Source organism: Rattus norvegicus, chromosome 3 (assembly GCF_036323735.1).
Source record: "Rattus norvegicus strain BN/NHsdMcwi chromosome 3, GRCr8, whole genome shotgun sequence".
Classification (NCBI taxonomy): Eukaryota; Metazoa; Chordata; class Mammalia; order Rodentia; family Muridae; genus Rattus; species Rattus norvegicus.
The window spans coordinates 159,165,017-159,183,179 of record NC_086021.1 but is presented as its reverse complement, the minus strand read 5'-3'; the positions used below and the strand labels follow the sequence as shown (position 1 = coordinate 159,183,179).

At 42.5% G+C, this 18,163-nt stretch overlaps 1 long non-coding RNA gene across 2 annotated transcripts; it reads right to left on the bottom strand.

Moving 5' to 3' along the window:
- Positions 1 to 661: 661 nt before the first annotated feature.
- Positions 662 to 12,034, bottom strand: LOC134486179 (uncharacterized). Of its 2 annotated transcripts, XR_010064961.1 has the most exons (4): positions 10,587 to 11,227; positions 5,644 to 10,272; positions 5,417 to 5,507; positions 662 to 2,614 (listed from the first exon to the last, which is right to left on the bottom strand). It is a non-coding gene; the product is annotated as an uncharacterized LOC134486179 (long non-coding RNA). The 2 variants fall into 2 exon arrangements; XR_010064960.1 differs by having other exon boundaries at positions 5,644 to 12,034.
- Between the last annotated feature and the right edge of the window lie 6,129 nt (positions 12,035 to 18,163).

The following is an 18,163-nucleotide window of genomic DNA, read 5'->3' as shown; positions in this document are numbered from 1 at the left end:
GATTTGTCCCAGCCTGGCCTTACACTCAGAGATCTATTTAGCTTTGTCTTCTGGGATTAAAGGTGTGTACCACCATAGCTGGATCTAAACTTAGCTGGGTATGATCTTGCCCCAAAATCCCTTTATCTGTTATCTCCTAGAACATAAGATTCACCTCCATTTCACTTCCTAGTGCCCCTTTAATACTTGAACCAAATATTTTATATTTTTCCTTTCTAAGCTTGCTACGCTTGTTCAAAACAGTCCTCATGAGACTTAACCAGAGAACAAAAAGTCTCTGCTGGGATTTTCTGAGACTTCCTTTGTCAATGCAATTAATATAAATCTCTTTATGCAAGCAGACTCTTCTGACAAGGGCAGAAAGCAGCCACATTCTTCACCAAAATAACAAAAAAAAAAAGTCTCTAGACCACATACTGAAATTCTTCTCCACTGAATACTTTTGGGCCAGGTCTTCACAGTTGAAATCAATCTCAGCAACAAATTCAAGGATACCCCTTTAAGCACCATTTAAAGCATTCCACTGCTTTCCAAGCCCAAAATCCACATTCTTCCAAACAAAAGCATGGACAGGCCTATCATAGCAATACTCCAGTTCCTGTTCCCAACTCCTGTCTTAGGGTTTTACTGCTGTGAACAGACACCATGACCACAGCAACTCTTACAAGGAAACATTTATTTGGGGCTGGCTTACAGGTTCAGAGTTTTAGTTCATCATCATCAAGACGGGAACATGGAAGCATCCAGGTAGACATGGTACAAGAGCTGAGAGTTCTACATCATCTGAAGGCTGCTAGCAGAATACTGGCTTCCAGGATGAAGTCCACACCCACAAGGCCACACCTGCTCCAACAGAGCCATTCCCTGGTCCAACTATATACAAACCGTCACAGATCCAATGCTCAAGGTTGTCCTTAGGACTGTAGCTTCCCATCATATGTCTGTGCCTCCCATAGATCCAAAGATCATTTCTATCTTCCTTTCTGTTCTTGCACTGTCTTTGTATTTGAGCCCTCGACTCTACACAGAAACTTCCTACTGAAAACCATGCCAGAACTGCCAGAAGACCAGGCATTCTGTCCAGAGGCTATCCCACTATCTGTATTCTAGAACCAACTCTCATACTTGCCCAAACACTGTACCACAATAGGAGGAAAAGCTTTTTCTCCCAGTTTCCATGGCCCCAATAAATACCACAGAAAATCCTCAAGTGCCCTTCTTCTCCTGTCTCACCTCTATGTTCCAGCCCCTGCTCAGCAAGATACACACCTTCTCAACCATATGCCATGCTTGCCAGAAGACCACTTAGGCTGTTCTTAGATCTAACACACTATCTGTTGCTCTAGACGCAATTTTCAGTTTTCCCTAGCACTGGACTATATAACACAAAAGAAAGCTTCCTCTCTCTTCTGTCAAATGTCCTATGGATTACTAAGATCATCTTTCCCTTGTTTCCTCTTCCCCCAACCTCCAAAACCAGCAAACACGCGCCCTTAAACACTCCCAAAAACCAAATCAGTAAATGAGCAACACTCATCCAACATACTCCCTGAAAGGGCAGAGAACATAAACCTAGGATCAAAATTCCCTCCAAAAGAAAACACAGAAATCAGCACCTAGAACTATAATCACAACAAACCTAGATGCCTAGACACCAGTTTAGGAATATAACAGCCAGAAAAATATGTCATGATAGAACAAAGCTTTCCTCACACAGAAAGTCTTGAAAATTCTACCATAACTGAAAGCACAAGAAGAAGGCCTTAAAAGCAACAGTATGAAGGTGATAGAGGTCCTTAAAGATGCAATGTATAAATCCTGGAAAATATGATCAAACAACTAGACAAAACCAAGAAATTCCATAAATGAAGCAAGAAAAACTAGCAAACTGTTGAAGAAAAAAACAATAGTTCATGGGGTAAAAATAGAAATAGGAATATAAAGAAAATACAAAGGACAGGTTCACCCCGCCCACCACACCCAGCAGCTGCAGATTCCCATTCGTTCTCCTGGTCCTCTGGGCTTCTCTTCTGTCTCCCTCCATACCTGATCCTCACCCCCTTCTCTCCTCCTCTTCTTCTACTCAGATCCCTCAGTCCCTCTCCGGGGAGCATACATGGGCTGGTCTGTGGTTGTAGAGGGCCGCAATAACATTTGCCACCACAAGATGGCGCTGGCTTCCACTGCACCCCACGTGGAAAGCCAGGATAGCTTTCGCCATTACAAGATGGCGCTGGCCTCCGCCGCGCCAGCCGACTTCCTTTCAGGAAGTTAACTGTGTGCACATGTGCAAGAGTGCCTTCGTGCCAGGTCTTTGCCCACTCCGGGGCGTGCCTATGAGATCATGGGTAAGCGACAAATCAGGTGTGGACGCGCCGCACTAGGGTGTATTTAAGCAGCGCCATTCTGGGCCCCGGCTCTCTCCTCTTCAAGATGCAATAAACGCTTTGCTGCAGAAGGATCCTGATGTCCGCGCGTCGTTCTTGCTGGCGAGACGTTGGGCGCGCGACATGTGGTCCCAGGCACATATGTAACAGAAGAGAGCCTCTTCCGGTGTCAGTGGGAGAAGACGCACCTAATCCTGTAGATACGTATGCTCCAGGGAAGGCTGATCCTGGGGATTATGAAATAGGGCAGGGGTTAAGTTATGGGGTTGGTAGTTGCTTGGGTAGGGGAGCACCTTCTCAGAAGCAAAGGAGTAAAATGGGATGAAGAACTCTAGGAGGGAGGGATGGGGGGAGCAACATCCTGAGCGAGTGAACCCAGACACAAAAAGACATGTTGTGCATTTGAGTTCTGGAAGCCTTTCACATCCCAGGTCTATTGGTCTTTCAGCTATTAAAAACAAGGACACCATGAATTTTGCAGGCCAACGGATGCAGCGCAAAAATATCATCCTGAGTGAGTTAACCCAGACCCAAAAGAAATGTAAATAAATAAAATAATGTAAAAAAAAAACCAATAAAAATAAAAAAGAAAGCACAAACTGGGGGAATCCTGTAAATCAAATTTTTAGGACTGCAAAGAGGAACTACAGAGTCAACAAAGGAGTAAAAAGAAAAGGTGGCTATGAATTTTAAAGCAAGGAACCACTAATGGGAGGTGAACAGGAAAAAAAAAGAAAAGGAGAAGGAAAGGACATGACTGCTCCTAGGTATGGTCAAGTAGAAAGTTGATTATACATGAAAGAGAGACTATAACCAGAGCCAGGAACATCTGGGAGATAGAGCGGACAGGACCCTGAGCCGTGTGGAGAGAGGAAGGAGTGGGGAAGAAGAGCCAAAGAGATCAAGATGATTAGTGAGAGATGAAAACGACCAGGTAACCAAAATGGTGGGATTACGTAGGAATGGCAGTAAGGGGGACCCCTGCTCCTGGGCTAGTGGGTGAAGTATGCCAGCAATGTGCTGCGACAGGTAGGGACTGAGGTCTGCTGAGAGAAGCCAGGTTAGTTCTGATTTGTTAAATAGACCCCTCAACCATTTGTCCCAAGGTTTCAGACTTAGTAGTAGAGAGAAAAATAAAATGATTGAATTATACTCTCAAAAATTATTTTTAAAAGTTGAAGCACAATTTAAGGTCCCATATTCTTCAGGAACTAAGTGGATGTACTAGAGCGCACTAAGTGTTACACCTTTTCTCTCACATTCTGTATTTTTAAACAGGTAAAATAATATTCTTGTTAGGCACACACCACCAGTTTGTCTAGATCCTGTGTTGCTTGAGCAAGTATAAATATAGAAATTTAGTTTCTAGAAATAAGTTCAGTTTCTCATCCAGATTCCTGATTGCCCTGACCTGGGACTGGGACACACACACACACACACACACACACACACACACACACACAGATGACCAGTTTGGACTTTTACTGATTGTCTAAAATTGATTTCCTGACTACTTATTTGCCATCACCAGCTACTATCAAAGCAGAAAGCCACCAGCACCCTTCCCCAAATCCAGCCAGGTCACTCATTCACTGGTCTGTTTCTCTCCTCACAGACCAAGGTCCAGTATACACCATTCTTTAATGTTGGTTGTAAACCTATAAAGCCACCTTAAGGAGCTTGTAAGGGGCCTGTTCTTTGCTATCGCAATGGGCCCAGTGGCTGATTGTAAACCAGAGTTGTCTCATTTGTTATGGTTTGGAAATAAATGTCTGGACAATCCTGGTACACAAGTATGTATTCGACCATCCTAAATTCTAATAATCCTGGTTACCATACTACGTACCTCTCCGGTGTTTTAGAGGCTGTCCTCCCTCAGCTACACTCTAATTGGTGTCACATACTATTCCCTAAGCATCGATAAATCCTTTACATGATCAATATTGCTCTTCTACATCACAGCTTAATATTGGAGTGCTACCCAACATATGAGATGCCTTTTACAGACTCCACAAAATTAACTACAAAGAGATCTTACACCTACATATTAAATGCTAAGGGCAGAACGTACAGAAGGTAATAAAGAAATTAGGGCTCTCTGGTTTGGCATTTGAGAAGGATTTTTCTACACACAAGCCCCTGCCCCAAATGTTTTGTGCAGTTGCAGCATCCATAATAAAGGTATTCAGATACCATCTATGGATCGAAGGAAAGACTAGACCCACAAAGGACCTCACAGGTGGCCATATCTGTTTGGCTGTTGCTTACCCTCCAGCTGCTGGGAAGATCCACCACACTTGTACCCTTTGGTAAGCCGCTCGTTCCTCCCCCTTGTGAGAGATGACCCTGCGCTTACCATGTCTGGAATTTTGAGCTTGCCTGAGCTCCCTCACAGTACCCAGCAGATGCACTCAGAAAATATCACACAGAAAAAAATTCATGCCTGCTCAGTTACACCTAGAAACATTCAGGCTTGGTAACCGGAAGAGCATCCTTCCCTTCTGATTGGCAGGTCAGTGTGGAGGTTTTGATTGGCTAGTGAGTCTTGAGTGACATGAGCACCACCCTTAGGGGTAGAGTGTACTGAAGAGAAACTACCCAGTGCTTCTAGCCTGGCACGGGTCTTTTTCTAGATCTGCAGATTTGCATTTCAGTAGAACTAATGCCTGCCCTTCAATACTCTACGTGTGTGCCCTCCCACCGAGCTCCTGGGCGGACCTACAACTCCACATCCCAGTGTTCAGCTGCTCGCTTCTCCCCATTGTGGTAGTGACCCAGTGCTGACCACTTGGCTGATTTGGACCTTGCCAGAGCTCCAGGCAGAGTACTCAGTAGGCACTTAACCTTCTTCACCTGGAATCAGGCTGGATAGCTTTTCGTGCCCATTACTCAACTCACAGTGGAGTTATCAGTCTGTCTCACAAGTGGACCGGTGCCCAGAATATTATCAACTAAAGAGAGATTTTCGGGAATAAGATTTTGTTTAGTGGTTACAGGCTGGATTCAAGTAAACAGCAAGTACTTTTCACCTGATAGTTATGAGACCCCTCAGCGCAAAGAAGGAAACACATGACAAACACTGGAGCACTACTGTTAACCAGCACATCTTCTTCAGTGGGTCTGTAAAACAAACAAAGAACAACAAACTCAGCCATGTTAGTAAAGGTTCTGCAGGTGAATAAAAACGATAGAAGGAGTCTCTGTTATGTAGAAAATGGATTTTTTAGAATGGCTCACAGGCTGTGGTTCAACTAACCCAAAAACGGGAAAAGTGAAGAATCCTATAGTTGTTCAGTTCATGTGGCTAGATGCCTCAGCTGGTGTCAACGACGGGGATGGGGGTACCTGGAAGAGAATGGGGGACAAGAGACACGAAGAAGGACACCAAGACAAGAGTCTGATCAAGGCAACAATTTTATTTTTCTCCAAGGCTGAATTTATACCATAACAGGGGTAACAGAGGGAGGGGGGAAGTGGGAAACATTTACACAGGCCAAGGACACAGTATTCGTGTGGTCAGGGAATTGGCTGATGTTGACAGGATGTTACAAAGGTCACAGGTTTGTCATATTATTAGTCAGCAGGAGAACTTTATCATATTATTATTTATCTTGACCACCAGATTTGTATTAGACTTCTGCAGCTGGCTGGGGATTTTCCATGAACCTAGTCATACTTAATTCTAACCATAATAATAACATCAACAATGGAGGGCTTCAAGGGCATCACTCCCAACATCTCCCCCTTCCTCATAGTCAAATGAAAAGGTAGCCAAATGGCTGTGCTTGTCCTGGAAATGAGCCCCTCAGGAACTGCGTCTGTCTTAGGTTGGAGTGATATTTATCACATGGCCAAGAGAATCTTGTGGCCAGGGTCTGTCATGGGATAAGGCAGCAGCTAATGGTGGCCCTCCTGTCTTAGGCCCTTTATTCATGAATATATCACTCTCTTACTTGTCATTGACTGTCCAGCTCAGCACACAGGGGTGACAATTCATTGATTTTTTTTTTCAGCAAAAGCATCAGGACAGCAGGCAAAAAAGAATGTTGGCCTCATTTGGCTGAAGGACAAAAATGTCCCTGCCTGGGCTGGGAGGAGATGTGTAGTCATCCTCCATAGCTGGCCTATGATAATGTACCTGGATAGGTTTTGCTGCTATATTATCTACCTGTTGTTTAATAAAGCTGGTTAAACAATTAAATGTCCGAGGGCCAAAACAGAGAGGGAAGCAGAGTGGAGAACCAAAGAGAGGTGGAGAAGCAATTTTGATATCAGCTCTCAGCTTTTTCTCTTTCTCATTTTCTCTTTTCTACGCCTTCTCTGACTTTATCTCTCTTTAACCATATTCTAAGACACAGGAAGTAGCCAAGCACTGCCTTTCTCTCACAAATCAGAATTAATGTGATTGTTCAAAGTTGGGAAATTAAAGATAAAAAGACAACCAGGAAGAAGTACACTTGTTAGCATACACAGCTTATGTAAAATAGGGGTCAGCCAATTGTCCTTTTTAATTAACCTCTGACTCTTAAAGACAGTGCAGGTCAAAATTAAAATAGTCAGATATACTTAAAACTCTACTCCATTTTGGATAGATGTGGAAGCTTAAAAATTGAATGAATTTATATGATTTTAGATGTTTACCATGAAATATCACAGAAGGGATGCCACCAGGCAGAGAATTACAATTTTAACTGATATTAAACATCTTAAATAATTTGGAGAAACCTCAGCATTGAATTATAACCATCAGAAAAAAAAGACATACATAGGTATCCCATGCATGTTAAATCAGAAATAAGCAAACCCCAACTCAGTACAGTACAGCATCAATAACTGAAAATTAAATAATATGTTGATACATAGGAGGAAAAGTAACATGTTGATTGATATTGTTGAAATTCTCAAAATAAATCCAATAGACAATTCAATTTGGGTTCTTTAACAATCATAATAGCATTATCCAAAAAGCCAAACCCTACAAAAGGTATCGCATTGTGGAAGAATACATATCTCAGCTGTCCTGGAGAGGGCGGTAGAGCTTCCAGTTCTTCTTGTGGGACAGCAGTGGTCTTGAAGCAGTGCAGTTCTTTGAGCAAGCAGCTCCTCTTGGTGGAGTGCAGGCTATAGATGAAGTCTCGTGTGCCCTGCACCGTGTTCAGCACCTCCATGGGCTCCTTCTTGGGATGAGTGACCAAAAGGCAGGAAGTAGGAATGTACAGGCTCTTTTAACAATTTTATGGTAAATATAATCCCTTTATCAGCACGTGATTGAAACATTCTAAGACCCCAAGTATATCCACGTATTCAATCCTGGTTTCAAACCACAGAGGTAAATTTAATATTTAGGGGGATACACCATCCCCTTGTTTTAGAATTAGAACCTTCACAATGGGAATCTGGGACATGCATATTAGTAGGACGGGAGGTATTATAAGTCAAACAATGCAGTGTATTAGGTGATAAAATTCTTAAGAACAGAGGAAAGGGGCCAGGCAAGAAAGCTAGAGGATGGCCCAGTGAGAGCTGGCAGAACAACCAGATCAGGTGACAAATAGCATTCAGTCACACAGCTAAACCAGGAAGCTTTCTTGGGACAAAAAGGCCAGTGCAAAAACGAGAGCAAGCGTTGTGCCTGTGAAACAGAAAGGTGAGCAGAGGGGCAGCTGCAGTCTGTTACTGGCTGTCCCTCTGGACTTAGATTCTCCCTTAAGGAGTACCTCCCTTCAGTGTCAGCTCGGTGGCTCTGCCTCTCAAGAGACTCAGCCTCCAAACGTCACTAGGCTTCCAGTAAGAACTAATAACAAAAGGATGGAGAGATGGTTAGGACCTGGGTGCTAGATGCCAAGCGGCTGACAAAAGAATTGTATGACTCGTCCGCTTTAGGGGGGAGGTTTCTTCCAGGATGTCAGACACTCCTGGCAACCTTGAGTCAAGAGACCAGGGGAGAAAAGCATCTGAGTCTCTAGAGTGTTGAAGTTAGGCTTGCCCAGGGGGGTGTGATCCGATTGAAGCCTCGGATATCAGAGAGTAAGCTATAGTTAGAGATGACTGGCTGTAAGGACTCTTTCCACTGCCATTCCTGAGGCAGGAGTCACAGTTGAGTGGGGCTTCCTGCCTCTTATATCCAATAAAGGGATTGCTAACACTGGAGTACTGCCCTTTAATAGTACTATAGCCCTCCCTGTGCCTCTGAATTCCAGGACTTCAGTAGCAGTCCTCACCAAGCTGTCTCACTGGGTTAGAGGTCCATGGAAAAGAAAACATTGATCCTGACCTTGGCCACAGCCTCCAGTTGGAGTAGGCTGAAGAGCCCCTGCCAAGACGTTCTCCTGTTATCATCCTAGAGTAAAGCCTGTTCTGTCTGGCAAAACAAAGTTCCTGCTGCAGACTCTTTCTGAAACTACTTTAGGGGCTCCCTGCCCCCAAGCCTGGGGCATTTTGACCATAGGGGCAGGAACTGACTGCTGTGGGGATAGGATCAGAGGCACTCTCTATGTCAATGATGACTAACGGGGAAGGCGACTTAATGCTGGAGATCAACTCTCTCTTGGAATAGGGCCAGCAGATACGGCAGGCTCCCTTAAAGAACTTCTCTTAATGAACGCTCTCCTGTGAGCAAGTGTTGAAGGTCTGGCCACTGAAGGCAGAGACTGGAATTTTTTTCAGGGCCAAAAGTCTCATAATAATCTTTAAAATAAATAATCACTAACTCTCCACTATCTTTTTGCTGTTAAAGCGTCAGCCCCAGCCGGCCTCATCACCTTGAAACTCCTCTTACACCGACTTGGCCTGAGCTGTGCTGCTGCCCATGCTCAGCCTGCAGCTTGCTTGCTAGCAGGCTCGCTGTCTGTCACCCTCAGCCCCACACTTCACTACTCTGTGCTGTCTCTTCTTTAGAAGCTGTGACTGTCTAAACAACAGAGAGATCCTTTCTTCAGGATCCAAGGCAAAGCTTTCAGGTTCTTGTTTATGCCTACTTCAGACATGATCACTGGATAACCTGGAGTCCTTCATGCGCATGTATGATAAACTGTTAATAGTTGCTAGACTGGGCAAGGGGATCAAAAGGAGGGACATCTGTCCTTGGGGAGGAGGCTCAAGAGAGAAAGACAAAACTCCCGGGGGAGAAAACAATTTCTCTCAAGCAAATTATTTCCAAGTTAAGCACCAAGAGAACCAAGTAAAATTCCTTGACAAACAGCTCCATGATTTGAAACACAGTCGTCAGTCCATGAATTCAAACACAGTCATCAGTCCAAGTCCAAAAACAAAACAAAAGCCAAAAAGACATGACAATACCACAGAAAACAAACTAGACAAACCAGACCAAGAGAAGGCATCCTATAACCAATTTCCACAGATGCTTGATACCTTCAGTACCTGGCCCAAACTGCAACTTAACCTTAGCTGCTTCTGGGATGAGGCAGACTGTCTGATTCCACCTCTCAATGGGATTCTTGAGTGTCCTCTAGATTCCTTTCTCCTCCTAGAGCATCCTTTGGGGCCTGTGGCCTGTGACAACTAGCACGTCTGCCTGTCACAGCCATAAGCCCCTCACAGAACCCACAGCGACCACTGAGGGAACTCTAACCCCTCTCCGAGGGGGACTCAAACCCCCCTCTGAAGGGACTCAAACCCTTCAGACAGCAGACGCAGACAACACAAGACAACATGAAACAAAGATGAGACAACATGACACAGAGACAAAACAGAAAGTAACACAGAACACAGAACACAGATTTGCTCGAGCTTACCACCGATCTCTTTGCCAATTGTGGTCTCGGAGGAGTGCAATTCCCGGTTGATGCACAAAAATGTTGTAAGACCCCATAGTGGCCTTACCTCAGGAGTGCCACCCATAGAGCACAGATTGACAAAGTGACCACTGCAATAGCATGAGAGTATAAGGTTTTTAATCCACGTATGTGGGGTTGCTCATCCATGCAGGGAGAGGCAACCTTGAACCCAAAAAGCACACAACTTTTATTCATTACAGAAGGCAGACTTCAGCAACAGGGTTAGCCAATCCATTAAACAATCACCAACTGTCAATTGTTCCCCCTGGGAGAACTATGGACAAATATTTCCTACAGAATCTAAGAATTTATTTAAAAATTTTAACCCTATTCTTCGCATCCTGAGAGACTCCCTGAGTCCTGTCACAAAAGCTATCTGTAGAATGCTTGTCCCATCACTCACCACTGAGATCTGTGTTGTCAGGGGAGAAACACACACCAAGCCTCTGAACCAAGGTTGGCAGTCCATGGTTGCCAAAAGCGAGGGAGCAAAGGCTCCGACAAACAAGGAAGACAGGCCTGTCTATTCACGGGGGACGATGTTCTCCTCCAGAAGACCTCCAAACAGCTGCACACTGGGCGCCATTTGTCAACGACGGGGATGGGGGTACCTGGAAGAGAATGGGGGACAAGAGACACAAAGAAGGACACCAAGACAGGAGTCTGATCAAGGCGACAATTTTATTTTTCTCCAAGGCTGAATTTATACCATAACAGGGGTAACAGAGGGAGGGGGAAGTGTGAAACATTTACACAGGCCAAGGACACAGTATTCGTGTGGTCAGGGAATCGGCTGATGTTGACAGGATGTTACAAAGGTCACAGGTTTGTCATATTATTAGTCAGCAGGAGAACTTTATCATATTATTATTTTTTTGACCACCAGATTTGTATTAGACTTCTGCAGCTGGCTGGGGATTTTCCATGAACCTAGTCATACTTAATTCTAACCATAATAATAACATCAACAATGGAGGGCTTCAAGGGCACTCTCCCAACAAGCTGGTTTTCAGTATATACCTGAATTTCAAAGAAATAGGCTCTAATGCCAGTTTGAAAGATTGAAATTGCTAGCCAGAGGTAGGGCAAGCGGACAAAGAGAAAAAGATCTACCATCTTCAATCTCCTTTATATATGTAAGCTGCCATGGGAAGCTGTCACCTAGACTAAAGGTGGATCTTATCGCATCGAGAGATCCAGAATAAGGTTTTTCCCAGGTACAAAAATATAATTAAGAAAAATTCCCCACACTACCCAACTCTTTGGGTTTTAGTTAATTCCAGATGTGGTTAATTTCGCTACCAAGAATAGCTAGCATAACATCCAAAACAGAACAGCTGAAAAAGATTTTTTCCTGTGGCAGGTAAGGAGGGCATAGGAGCCATTTCCAAAGCAATGATTGTGCTCAATAAAGGAAGCACTGAGACTTAGGGAATCTGGATACATTCACAATTAGATCCGCCTACTCCTGAGCAAGCTAAGTTAAATCCTCTCCTGAAGATGGTCAAATGTAAAACAGAGATATTTAAGGGCATTCTTAGCTCAAAGTCATCGAGAAACATAGGTGAATTATGAAAGGATAGTCCGAAATGTTTCTGGAATGTTCACCTTACATTAAAAGGTCATAGCTGAAAAATCAAGTAAATGACACTGTGAAAGTAGATTGCTCAGAAGCCAGTGATCCCCGTTCCTCATGTCTGTGATGAAACAAATAAATGTGTCAATGCCACGATTTTCACATATGCAATGGAAAAAGAACACAAATTCAGAGAACCTCAAGGAAAAGTCACCTTTTCAGTATGGTGGACACTGTTCTTAGAAGAACCTCTGTCTTTCTCAGAGCTGTGACATCACTGTATAAAAATTCATGTGTGTGTGTGTGTGTGTGTGTGTGTGTGTGTGTGTGTGTAGCCATCTGTGGAGGCAAACCTCACCTACCTTTTGCTATAGAAACATATATAGACACAGAGAGACATTTATATATACATATATATACACACATATATGTATTAAGTATATGTATATATGAATAATATTTTCTATGCTGTATAAAGTTTACACTTGGGTTATTCAGATGTTGATTTCTGTGCCCTCAAGTCCTGTTTCAATCCAGAAATGGCGTTGTGATGCTTATATCAAGAATCTTCTGGGGTTGGGGATTTAGCTCAGTGGTAGAGCGCTTGCCTAGCAATTGCAAGGCCCTGGGTTCAGTCCCCAGCTCTGGAAAAAAAAAAAGAATCTCCTGTTTCAAGTTTGTATAAACAATTCTTACCATTTATTCTCTACCTTTTCAATAAATATTGATAATCCAATAGCTAGGAAGAATCAGAGTATAGAGTAGGACTTCCATTGCCAAAAAGGAGGAGAAAAGGAAAGCATTTATCATGGGAAGACATAGGAATTTGAGCTATTAGAAGAGGTTCTGAAAAGCCAGATCAATAATAATATGCAAGTATCATGGGCTGTGGATTAGAGGTAGTCAGATTAGCAGAAAAGGTACAGATGGCTCATTTAATGGGTCAGAGATTGAGTTGTAGTTTTAAATAGATTTTGGTTTCCCTGTACAGGTACTGGGGACTAACACAAGGAAAAGAAATACCGCCACCAGATTAACTCACTTTTTATATTTATATTAAAAATAATTTAGGATCATGTGTGTGTGCGTTTGTGCTTGTGTTTGTGTGTGTGTGTGTGTTAAACCTATGAGAGAGAGAAAGAGAGACAGATTGTGTGTGCGTGAGCGTGCGTGTGTGTGTGTGTGTGTGTGTGTGTGTGTGTGTGTGTGTGTGTGTGCTTGTGTCTGGACCAACAGAGGCCAGAAAACTGCAGGAGATGCCTAGGACTGGAATTAGAAAAAAATTGTTTTCTAGAAACAGAATCAGAATTCTTTCTTTGTAACAACAAGTGCTCTGAATTCTAAGCTATCCCTCTAACCAGTTTCTTAATATAAATTTATCTTTATACATTTTAATACATTAAATAATAATTTAATACATTAAAATAATAATAATTAAAATGTGTTAAATCACTTCCAACTTCTGGTCCTAGCTCCATCACATCCCAAATTGTTTGCAATCAATTTCTTCCTACTTAAGTATGAGTGAATGAGTATGTTCAAATATATGAATAATGCATGCTGAGTCCATTTCTGTTGGTTGTGTGCATATGGTTTGAGGACTGACCACATTGCATTGGTTGCATAGCATAGAGGTCAGCCAAAAGACTGAACTCACCTTTTCCTGAGGCTAATTGTCTCACTTGCAGGAGAGTTCTGCTCTTTAATGAGCAACAGGATATTGGGGACACAGAGGCCCTTGCAAACACAGGTAACCTGGCAAAGCAGTAATGTTAAACACACAAGGAATCTCTTCTCAATGAAGATGATAAAATACATACTCTCAGTGCAAAAGGCTTAGAGTAGATTTTATTAGTGACCTGATGACCCTTTGCCATTTGTGGAGGCCAGACTTCACCTACCTTTTGCTATAGAGTAGACCCAAATTCCCCAGAATGAGTATCGCAGACTCTTTTCCCTAGTCTTACATATCCTTAGGGGGATGTCACATGTGTTTCATGATTAGCTGACTTCTATGCTATTGGCCAGAGACCACAATGAATTCTAGGTCTTTCAGCACTAGAAACCATGCTCTTTGTCACAGGTACATTGTGAAAGAGTTTCTATGTAGTCACAAGTTAAGCTTTACTGTATACCTAGAAGTAGACTGATTAGACTGATTGTTGCCTGTAAATCTTTCCCAAATTGTTCTGTGTCTTAAATATGCTGGCAAATATTCCCCTGGTATTTGATTCCCCATGTCTGATCTAGATTGACAAAGTCAATCGGCATTGGGTTTCCATTCTTATCTCTTACCATGGTTTGCTTTCCTATCTGATAACTACAGGGATCCTCTCAACAGAAGTTGGGCCCTCAAGTGACCTAGAATACCTTGAAGAGGAAAACATTAGCAGTGCCAGGGTGCCAGTCCCATCTGTCCTTCTTTCTTGGTTCCTCTTGAGGTAGCAGAAGGAGAAGAATGTCAGCTGGGGGGCAATACTTGGTCTTGGGACATATTCATGGTTACAGTTTAATGAACGATAAAACATTTACCTATCTTAAGTCTAAGTCACTTTGCTACTGTAACTGACCTACTGGAGTTCTTTTGAGGACAGAAATTGCAGTCTCTGCTGTCTAGCACTTCATCATAAAATTATAGCAGGTATTTAAGTAAAGGATTAATTGCTAGAAGCTTTTCCTTCTTGTCCAGATGCCACATGCTTTTCAGGGTAGGGGGAGGTTGGGAGCAATAAACTTTGAACCAGGAGGAAAGAGTCACATTTGAGAAGGAAACTTATTTACACAATCAAATATAGATTAAATGCCCACAAATTTGTATATAAATTCATGCTTACTTATTCTTACATCATCATTCAAACCACTTGGGTTCACCTACATACTTTTCTCATAATTACATACATACACACACACACACACACACACACACACACACACACACACACACACTTACATATGTATATGGAGCAAAAGACCAAGTGCCCATGCAGAATGAACTCAATAATTCTGGATAAAAAATAGGTTCTAATCTTTATCGCAAAGAGAAGTAAAAAGCTTCTACCCTTTTATTGCTAAATGAATTAAACCCAAGTCTGTAAAGTTCTCTTTAGGAATACTAACCCTGCCTTCTTATTCAAAAAAGACCTGTTCTGTCCCATGGTAAGGAGAAACCTGCCTGTTTTATCTGCTCTCTCTGTAGCTTCTTTTTTCCTCTTTCCCTCTGTATTCTGCATATTGTTCTCTTAATTTTTTAAGTTGCCTTATAATTTCTAAGTTATTCCCCTCTGCATTCTCCTTCTAATCTTGGTCTCTCCTGCTCTGATGTAACAATGCCTATACCCCCAATGCCTAACTCCCAATGGCTTACACCCAGTGCTATGTTCCCAAGGCTATACCTGCCAATGTAATCGTTTCTACCTTTTCTAGAAGAATAGATCACATGGTTTTTCCAAGCATCCACTTTTTTTTTTACAAAAGTTTGCTAGAACTTCAAACATAAATTCAAAACATAAATTGAAAAAGAACTATACAAGAAAGACTGTTTACATGCATATCCATTAAGTGTAATTACTGGGCTAAAACTTCATTATCTATCACTAGGTCAACATATTTGTTAAAAACTAAAAACCATATTGTTTTTTATTAGATATATTTCTTTCCTTACATTTCAAATGTTATTCCCCTTCCGGGTTTCCTGTCCATGGGCCTCCTCACCTCCCCCCACAAGGTTATTCCCCCCTATATATCCCCCTTACTGACCACCCCATATTCCCCTGCACTGGGGGTCCAACCTTGGCAGGACCAAGGGCTTCCCCTTTCACAGGTGCCCCAATGAGGCTATTCTCTGCTACATATGCAATTGGAGCCCTGGGTCAGTCCATGTATAGTCTTTCAGTAGTGGTTTAGTCCCTGGAAGCTCTGGTTGGTTGGCATTGTTGTTTTTATGGGGTTGCAAGCTCCTTCAACTCTTTCAATACTTCCTCTAATTCCCCCCAAGGGGGTCCTGTTCCCAGTTCAGTGGTTTGCTGCTAGCATTGACCTCTGTATTGGACATGCTCTGGATGTATCTCTCAGGAAAGATCTATATCCAGTCCCTTTCAGCATGCATTTTTTAGCTTCATCAATCTTATCTAGTTTAGATGTCTGTATATATATGGGCCACATGTGGGGCAGGCTCTGAATGGCCATTCCTTGAGTCGTTGTTCTAAACTTTGCTTCCATATCCCCACCTAGGAATATATTTTCCCCTTTTAAGAAGTGGGAGCATCCACATTTTGGTCACCCTTCTTCTTGAGCTTCCTGTTGTCTATGGATTGCACCATGGGTAATTCATGCTTTTTGGCTAATATCAACTTACCAATGAGTGCATACCAAGTGTGTTTTTCTGTGATTAAGTTACCTCACTCAGGATGATATTTTCTAGTTCATTCCATTTGCGTATGAATTTCATGAAGTCATTGTTTTTCATAGCTGAGTAGTGCTCCATTGTGTAGATGTACCACATTTTTTAAAATCCGTTCCTCTGTTGAAAGGCATCAGGGTTCTTTCCAGCTTCTGGCTATTATAAATAAGGCTGCTATGAACATAGTGGAACATGTGTCTTTGTTGTATGTTGGAGCATCTTTTGGGTATATGCCCAGGAGAGGTATAGCTGGGTACTCAGGTAGTGTAATGTCCAATCTTCTGAGGAACCTCCAGACTGATTTCCAGAGTGGTTCTACCAGTTTGCAATCCCACCAACAATGGAGGAGTGTCCCTCTTTCTCCATATCCTTGCCGGCATCTGCTGTCACCTGAGTTTTTTATCTCAGCCATTCTGACTGGTGTGAGGTAGAATCTCGGGGTTGTTTTGATTTGCATTTCCCTGATGACTAAGGATGTTGAACATTTCTTTAGGTACTTTTTGGCCATTCGATAATCCTCTGCTGAGAATGTTTTGTTTAGCTCTGTACCCCATTTTTAATAGGGTTATTTGGCTCTCCTGAATCTAACTTCTTGAGTTCTTTGTATATTTTGGATATTAGCCCTCTATCAGATGTAGGATTGTTAAAGATATTTTCCCAATCTGTTGATTGCCATTTTGTCCTAACGACAGTGTCTTTTGCCTTACAGAAGCTTTGTCATTTTATGAGATCCCATTTGTCGATTCTTGATCTTAGAGCATAAGCCATTAGTGTTTTGTTCAGGAAAATTTCCCCAGTGCCCGTGTGTATGAGACTCTTCCCCACTTTTTCTTCTATTAGTTTGAGTGTATCTGGTTGGATGTGGAGGTCCTTGATCCACTTGGACTTAAGCTTTGTACAGGGTGATAAGCATGGATCGATTTGCATTCTTCTACATGCTGACCTCCAGTTTAACCAGCACCATTTGCTGAAAATGCTATCTTTCTTCCATTGGATGGTTTTAGCTCCTTTGTCAAATATCAAGTGGCTATAGGTGTGTGTGTGTGTGTGTGTGTGTGTGTGTGTGTTCACTTCTGGGTCTTCAATTCTGTTCCACTGATCTATCTGTCTGTCTCTGTACCAACATCATACAGTTTTTATGACTATTGCTCTGTAACACTGCTTGAGTTCAGGGATGGTGATTCCCCCAGTGTCGCGCCCAACCTCGACCAGCAAGGAAGACACGACCATCGAAGATCTTCTTCAAGCAGATTTACTCAGGAACATTGATACAATCTTCTGACCCCGGGAAATCCCCACACCACACTTAAATAGCTAGTGCTGGCCACCCCTAGAAGCCACGTGGGGACAGCTGATAGGTTGTACTATGCGGAAGCGACCAGGCCAAGCAGAAACAGCCAAATAAGGACTTGTTTTTCTCAATGAGCAGAAGGCGGAAACCAGCGCCATCCCCAGGGTGCAGGACCTCGCAGCTCCCTACACCCAGAAGTCCTTTTATTGTTGAGTATAGTTTTCGCTATCCTGGGTTTTTTTGGTATTTGCAAATTGCTCTTTCTATCTCTATAAAGAATTGAGTAGGAATTTTGATGGGGATTGCATTGAATCTGTAGATTGCTTTTGGCAAAATGGCCATCTTTGCTATGTTAATCCTGCCAATCCATGAGCATGGGAGATCTTTCCATCTTCTGAGATCCTTCTCAATTTCTTTCTTCAGAGACTTGAAGTTCTTGTCATACAGATCTTTCACTTGCTTGGTTAAAGTCACACCAAGATATTTTATATTATTTCGACTATTGTGAAGGATGTCATTTCCTTAATTTCTTTCTCAGCCAGTTTATCCTTTGAGTAGAGGAAGGTTACTGATTTGTTTGAGTTAATTTTATACCCCGACACTTTGCTGAAGTTGTTTATCAGGTTAAGTAGTTCTCTGGTGGAACTTTTGGGGTCACTTAAGTACACTACCATATCATCTGCAAATAGTGATATTTTCATTTCTTCCCTTCCA